Source organism: Gobio gobio (genome assembly GCF_949357685.1).
Source record: "Gobio gobio genome assembly, chromosome: 20".
In the NCBI taxonomy this organism is placed as follows: domain Eukaryota; kingdom Metazoa; phylum Chordata; class Actinopteri; order Cypriniformes; family Gobionidae; genus Gobio; species Gobio gobio.
The window spans coordinates 84,015-92,500 of NC_137113.1; positions in this window are offsets into that span (position 1 = coordinate 84,015).

Sequence of the window (8,486 nt, forward strand, 5' to 3'; positions counted from 1 at the left end):
CACACACACACAGGGCTGGACTGGGGCTAAAATCCGGCCCTGGCAAATCCAGCCCATCCGGCCCATGAGTTCCTCTAGAATGTTTTTACTGGGGTTAGGGCCTTAAATTGGAGTAAATAAATAAATCGAGGACAACTAATAATGGATATTATCGAATTTACTGCAAATGCAGATAACAAACGTAATATTGCACTTTTGTCACACAGAAATGCACTTGACAGTAAACCACTGATTTTGAGCTAGGATACATTAAAGTGAATTTACTGCTTTTAAAATCTGTCATCATTTACTCACTCTCATGTCGTTCCAAACCTGTATGACTTTCTTCTGTGAAACATAAAAGAAGATATTTTGAAGAATGTTTGTAACAAAGCAGATAGAGCAACTATTGACTGCCATAGTATTTTTTTTCCTACTATGGTAGTCAATAGTTGCTCTATCTGCTTTGTTACAAACATTCTTCAAAATATCTTCTTTTGTGTTCAGCAGAACAAAGAAACTCATACAGGTTTGGAACAACTTGAGGGTGAGTAAATGATGACATAATTTTCATTTTTGGGTGAACTATCCCTTTAATGCATGGGATCAGGCTTTAAAGCTGTTTTGTTGAATTATAATTTAATTACCCTACACTCTAAAAAAAAATACTTTTTAAAAAAAACTTTTTTAGTGCTATATAGCACCAATTTTGGTGCTTCAGTGGTTCTTCAGTGGTTCTTCAGGGGTGCTATATAGCACCTTAGTCAAAGAACCAAAAGAACCAAAATTGGTGCTATATAGCACTAAAAAAGGTTCCCCTATGATTACGAGCCAAGAACCATTTTTGGTGCCAAAGAGAACCTTTTTTTTAGAGTGTAATGACATTTTAACTGAGTTTAACTGTAGGTCAGTTTCGTTTAACTGTATGGGCATGGTAGTCACAGGTAAAATCATGCTCCTCATTACCATAGGTTTATGGTTTCGAAAATAAATAAATAAATAATAATAAACTATTGAATTTGGTTGTGCTAGAGTGACAAGTTTGTAGTTGTGTGTATTGCTGTTTTCCAATTTACCTCGTGATGTATTTACATGGTCGCGGCTGTTTTCAGCTGATTCGCCACAGAACCTTTAATGTTTCCATATCACACGATTGTATAAAACAACATTCGGAGTCAAAGTGCCGGTTCATCACTTCATAGAGCAGCATAAACGCAGCGCACGTTCGGCCGCGGCAGCGCTGTTGCGCGGATATTCGCCTTTTGCAGTTTCATGCACCCAAATTTTTAAACAGCGCCTAATATGGACACAGTCTATGGAGGAGGGAAGGTCTCTCTCGCTTTGGCCTGTCAATTCAGAAGACAAACCAATGGGCCGCTGTCCCTGCATGATGGGCCAGTCCGTGGCAAAAAATTAAATAAATAAATAACCTTGTATCGGCCCCAAAGTACTTCGGCCCACCGGGAAAATGCCCGGTATGCCAGATTATCAGTCCAGCCCTGCACACACACACACACACACTCATTCACTGCTATAGGAGAAGAAGAATTGGCTAAACTCGTTAAATCATCTAAATCAACAACATGTATGCTTGACCCTGTACCGACTAGGCTATTAAAAGAGATGCTACCAGAGGTCATAGATCCTCTTCTTAATATCATTAATTCATCTTTGTCATTAGGATATGTACCGAAAACTTTTAAGTTGGCTATTATTAAACCACTTATTAAAAAAAGCAACTTGATCCTACAGAATTAGTCAATTACAGGCCAATCTCAAATCTACCCTTTCTGTCAGAAACACTAGAAAAGGCAGTGTCTTCACAATTATGCTCCTTTTTAGAAAGAAATGGCATCTGTGAGGATTTCCAGTCAGGATTTAGAGCGTATCATAGCACTGAGACTGCTCTCATCAGAGTTACACATGATTTACTCTTATCATCCGATCGTCGCTGTATCTCTATATTAGTGTTACTCCATCTTAGCGCTGCATTTGATACTATCGATCAGTGGCGGCTGGTGATCTTTTTTTTTTTTGGGGGGGGGTGTCTTCACTTTTATCTTTTTACACATTCATTTCCCACATATAATGAATGAGGAAAGGAAAGAAAAAACAACAACAGCAACAACAGACTAGCATGTTGACTACTTGAACATAAATTTTGCTCTCCTTTCTTTCTGGCCAGCAAATTTCTCAATGACTCTCTGATTAAAGTCAGTCATCTCAGTAGTGTCATGACGTTTGCATTGTTCAGTCAGATATTTGAGGTCTCTTACCCCCGTTGTTGTCCACAAATCTTCATTACCCACACTTTGAAATAAAAGACAGGGAATGCAATAAAGGGCATTGCTAACAACACATCCAGCCAGCCACCTCTGTTTCTCATAACAAGCGCGTGGAGCTCCGAGTGCAGCTGCGTCCTCTGTCACTGGCCGGCTGCTGGATTTGTAAATCGCGTTGGTCCGGTTCGGGATCTTCCAACGAACGCCTTGTGAAAGAATTTGGTTTAACTGCTGCCATCTCTACGAAAGTGATCATCATAACAAGGTTTTGACGGAGTGACTGTGTTGCCCACGCACTTTCGCTTTAATGACCAAGAGTGTAAAGTTGAATGACAGGTGACAGAACCAATCAGATTGGATGAAATAACACGCATCCAATTCTGATTCGCCAGGGACGCAGCGACCAGTGTCCAGAGGAGGATCTTTAAAAAACAATTAGAGACCTGCTTCAGGTCACATACTGCCCGTATATTTTTGGACTCAGATAGACATCCATTTGTCCGGCGTCCCTCACGCATGAAACCGCATGAAACATATTGAAGAACATATTAGTTAACCAATCAAAGCCAGTTTTTATTAAATGCTGAGGCTCTTACTAACATGGCGTATGAGTAAACTTATAGTAAATCTTATTTTTTATTACATTTTTATATCATTTTTGTATACATGTATATTTCTGGAATTTTGATGGGGGCGGTGCCCCAGCCGCCACTGCTATCGACCACATTCTTTTGAATAGACTCGAAAATGATGTAGGCATTAGTGGAATTGCTTTATCATGGTTTAAATCACACCTATCTGACCGTTATCAGTTTGTAGCAGTAAATGAAGAGATGTCACAGCGATCACAATTTCAGTTAGGAGTACCACAAGGCTCAGTGCTAGGACCGCTGCTCTTGTAGATTATTGTAATGCTCTACTGGGTGGTTGCCCTGCTCACCTAATAAACAAACTCCAGCTGGTCCAAAACGCAGCAGCTCCAGTTCTTACTAGAACCAGGAAGTGTGACCATATTAGCCGCTTCTGTCAACACTGCACTGGCTCATTATTAAACATTGCATACATTTTAAAATCTTGCTTATTACTTACAAAGCACTAAATGGTTTAGCTCCCCAATACTTGAGCGAGCTCTTAACACATTATCCTCCATCACGTCTACTGCGCTCTCTAAGCTCTGGCCAGTTGATCATACCGAGAATATCCAAATCAACTGCAGGCGCTCGATCCTTTTCCTATTTAGCTCCAAAACTCTGGAACTCTTCCTAACATTGTTCGGGAAGCAGACACACTCTGTCAGTTTAAATCTAGACTAAAAACACATCTCTTTACTGTGGCATACACATAAAACACTTTCTCAATGAAATGATTGTTAGGCTGCATTAACTAGGTCAGCCGGAACCGGGAACACTTCCCATAACACCTGATGTACTCGTGACATCATCAGAAGAACGGCATCTACACTAATGATAGTCTCTCTGTTTATCCCGAGGTTTACTGCAGTCAGCCGGATCCAGATCAGATGGTGGACCTGCGCCCAGAGAACACCAACACATGACCAACACATGACCAACACATGACCAACACATGACCAACACATGACCAACACATGACCAACACATGACCAACACATGACCAACACATGACCAACACATGACCCTGAAGTGTCTGAGAGAGCGTGATTATCCTCCCCCTGAAACTGCCTCATCGACACGGCATCCTCAATAAACCCGTCTCCGGCGTGATGACTCTGATTGTTCGAATATTACAATTTAATAATTATTTAATTGACACATCATCCTCAATAAACCCGTCTCCGGCTTGCTGCCTCCGATCTTTCGAATATTCCGATCTATTATGACCTCTGACCTGTAAAGTTGTCAGAATAATAATCATATAATAATCATACACTGCTTGTTAATTGGCCAGAGGAGAACTGGAGTTACTCCAGGTTGTGTGTGTGTTGAGGCTGGAGTTACTCCAGGTTGTGTGTGTTTGAGGTTGAGTTACTCCAGGTTGTATCTGTGTTTGAGGTTGAGTTACTCCAGGTTGTGTGTGTGTTGAGGCTGGAGTTACTCCAGGTTGTGTGTGTGTGTGTGTGTGTGTGTGTGTGTGTGTGTGTGTGTGTGTGTGTGTGTGTGTGTGTGTGTGTGTTTGAGGTTGAGTTACTCCGGGTTGTGTGTGTGTTTGAGGCTGGAGTTACTCCAGGTTGTGTGTGTGTGTGTGTGTTGAGGCTGGAGTTACTCCAGGTTGTGTGTGTGTGTTGAGGCTGGAGTAACTCCAGGTTGTATCTGTGTTTTAGGTTGAGTTACTCCAGGTTGTGTGTGTGTGTTTGAGGTTGAGTAACTCCAGGTCGTATCTGTGTTTGAGGTTGAGTTACTCCAGGTTGTGTGTGTGTTTGAGGTTGAGTTACTCCAGGTTGTGTGTGTGTTGAGGCTGGAGTAACTCCAGGTGGTATCTGTGTTTGAGGTTGAGTTACTCCAGGTTGTATCTGTGTTTGAGGTTGAGTTACTCCAGGTTGTATCTGTGTTTGAGGTTGAGTTACTCCAGGTTGTGTGTGTGTTTGAGGTTGAGTTACTCCAGGTTGTGTGTGTGTTGAGGTTGAGTTACTCCAGGTTGTGTGTGTTGAGGTTGAGTTACTCCAGGTTGTGTGTGTGTTTAAGGTTGAGTTACTCCAGGTTGTGTGTGTTGAGGTTGAGTTACTCCAGGTTGTGTGTGTTTGAGGTTGAGTTACTCCAGGTTGTGTTTGTTTGAGGTTGAGTTACTCCAGGTTGTGTGTGTTGAGGTTGAGTTACTCCAGGTTGTGTGTGTTTGAGGTTGAGTTACTCCAGGTTGTGTGTGTTTGAGGTTGAGTTACTCCAGGTTGTGTGTGTTTGAGGTTGAGTTACTCCAGGTTGTGTGTGTTTGAGGTTGAGTTACTCCAGGTTGTGTGTGTTTGAGGTTGAGTTACTCCAGGTTGTGTGTGTGTGTGTGTGTTTGAGGTTGAGTTACTCCAGGTTGTGTGTGTTGAGGTTGAGTTACTCCAGGTTGTGTGTGTGTTGAGGTTGAGTTACTCCAGGTTGTGTGTGTTGAGGTTGAGTTACTCCAGGTTGTGTGTGGGTTTAAGGTTGAGTTACTCCAGGTTGTGTGTGTGTTTGAGGTTGAGTTACTCCAGGTTGTGTGTGTGTGTGTGTGTGTGTGTGTGTGTGTGTGTGTGTGTGTGTGTGTGTGTGTGTGTGTGTGTGTGTGTGTGTGTGTGTGTGTGTGTGTGTGTGTGTGTGTGTGTGTGTGTGTGTGTGTGTGTGTGTGTGTGTGTGTGTGTGTGTGTGTGTGTGTGTGTGGGCATGTTTTCGTGAAATATCAGGACACAAATGTGTATAATGACATGGGTATGACATAGGTATTACAAAAAGAGGGTGAAATATGAGGACGTTCCCCATGTCCTCACTTTTCAAAATGCTTATAAATCATACAGAACAAGTTTTTTTTCACAGAAAGTGAACTGCACAGTCTCCTGTGAGGGCTAGGTTTAGGGGCAGGGGCAGTGTAAGGGGATAGAAAATACGGTTTGTACAGTATTAAAACCATTACGCTTATGGAATGTCCTCACATTTCACAAAAACAAACATGTGTGTGTGTGTGTGTGTGTGTGTGTGTGTGTGTGTGTGTGTGTGTGTGTGTGTGTGTGTGTGTGTGTGTGTGTGTGTGTGTGTGTGTGTGTGTGTGTGTGTTTGAGGTTGAGTTACTCCAGGTTGTGTGTGTTGAGGTTGAGTTACTCCAGGTTGTGTGTGTTTGAGGTTGAGTTACTCCAGGTTGTGTGTGTTGAGGTTGAGTTACTCCAGGTTGTGTGTGTTTGAGGTTGAGTTACTCCAGGTTGTGTGTGTTTGAGGTTGAGTTACTCCAGGTTGTGTGTGTTTGAGGTTGAGTTACTCCAGGTTGTGTGTGTGTTTGAGGTTGAGTTACTCCAGGTTGTGTGTGTTGAGGTTGAGTTACTCCAGGTTGTGTGTGTTGAGGTTGAGTTACTCCAGGTTGTGTGTGTTGAGGTTGAGTTACTCCAGGTTGTGTGTGTGTGTTTGAGGTTGAGTTACTCCAGGTTGTGTGTGTGTTGAGGTTGAGTTACTCCAGGTTGTGTGTGTTGAGGTTGAGTTACTCCAGGTTGTGTGTGTGTGTTTGAGGTTGAGTTACTCCAGGGTGTGTGTGTTGAGGTTGAGTTACTCCAGGTTGTGTGTGTGTTTGAGGTTGAGTTACTCCAGGGTGTGTGTGTTGAGGTTGAGTTACTCCAGGTTGTGTGTGTTGAGGTTGAGTTACTCCAGGTTGTGTGTGTGTTTGAGGTTGAGTTACTCCAGGGTGTGTGTGTTGAGGTTGAGTTACTCCAGGTTGTGTGTGTTGAGGTTGAGTTACTCCAGGTTGTGTGTGTGTTGAGGTTGAGTTACTCCAGGTTGTGTGTGTTGAGGTTGAGTTACTCCAGGTTGTGTGTGTGTTTGAGGTTGAGTTACTCCAGGGTGTGTGTGTTGAGGTTGAGTTACTCCAGGTTGTGTGTGTTGAGGTTGAGTTACTCCAGGTTGTGTGTGTTGAGGTTGAGTTACTCCAGGTTGTGTGTGTTGAGGTTGAGTTACTCAAGGTTGTGTGTGTGTTGAGGTTGAGTTACTCCAGGGTGTGTGTGTTGAGGTTGAGTTACTCCAGGTTGTGTGTGTTTGAGGTTGAGTTACTCCAGGTTGTGTGTGTTTGAGGTTGAGTTACTCCAGGTTGTGTGTTTGAGGTTGAGTTACTCCAGGGTGTGTGTGTTGAGGTTGAGTTACTCCAGGTTGTGTGTGTTGAGGTTGAGTTACTCCAGGTTGTGTGTGTTGAGGTTGAGTTACTCCAGGTTGTGTGTGTGTGTGTGTGTGTGTGTTTGAGGTTGAGTTACTCCAGGTTGTGTGTGTTGAGGTTGAGTTACTCCAGGTTGTGTGTGTGTGTGTGTGTGTGTGTGTGTGTGTGTGTGTGTGTGTGTGTGTTTGAGGTTGAGTTACTCCAGGTTGTGTGTGTTGAGGTTGAGTTACTCCAGGTTGTGTGTGTGTTGAGGTTGAGTTACTCCAGGTTGTGTGTGTCCAGGTTGAGTTACTCCAGGTTGTGTGTGTTGAGGTTGAGTTACTCCAGGTTGTGTGTGTTTGAGGTTGAGTTACTCCAGGTTGTGTGTGTGTTGAGGTTGAGTTACTCCAGGTTGTGTGTGTGTTGAGGTTGAGTTACTCCAGGTTGTGTGTGTGTGTGTGTGTGTGTGTGTGTGTTTGAGGTTGAGTTACTCCAGGTTGTGTGTGTTGAGGTTGAGTTACTCCAGGTTGTGTGTGTTTGAGGTTGAGTTACTCCAGGGTGTGTGTGTTGAGGTTGAGTTACTCCAGGTTGTGTGTGTTGATGTTGAGTTACTCCAGGTTGTGTGTGTTGAGGTTGAGTTACTCCAGGGTGTGTGTGTGTGTTTGAGGTTGAGTTACTCCAGGTTGTGTGTGTTGAGGTTGAGTTACTCCAGGTTGTGTGTGTTTGAGGTTGAGTTACTCCAGGTTGTGTGTGTGTTGAGGTTGAGTTACTCCAGGTTGTGTGTGTGTTGAGGTTGAGTTACTCCAGGTTGTGTGTGTGTGTGTGTGTGTGTGTGTGTGTGTGTGTGTGTGTGTGTGTGTGTGTGTTTGAGGTTGAGTTACTCCAGGTTGTGTGTGTTGAGGTTGAGTTACTCCAGGTTGTGTGTGTGTGTGTGTGTGTGTGTGTGTGTGTGTTGAGGTTGAGTTACTCCAGGTTGTGTGTGTGTGTGTTGAGGTTGAGTTACTCCAGGTTGTGTGTGTTGAGGTTGAGTTACTCCAGGTTGTGTGTGTTTGAGGTTGAGTTACTCCAGGGTGTGTGTGTTGAGGTTGAGTTACTCCAGGTTGTGTGTGTTGAGGTTGAGTTACTCCAGGTTGTGTGTGTTGAGGTTGAGTTACTCCAGGTTGTGTGTGTGTTGAGGTTGAGTTACTCCAGGTTGTGTGTGTTGAGGTTGAGTTACTCCAGGGTGTGTGTGTGTTTGAGGTTGAGTTACTCCAGGTTGTGTGTGTGTGTTGAGGTTGAGTTACTCCAGGTTGTGTGTGTGTTGAGGTTGAGTTACTCCAGGTTGTGTGTGTTGAGGTTGAGTTACTCCAGGTTGTGTGTGTGTTGAGGTTGAGTTACTCCAGGTTGTGTGTGTTGAGGTTGAGTTACTCCAGGGTGTGTGTGTGTTTGAGGTTGAGTTACTCCAGGTTGTGTGTGTGTTGA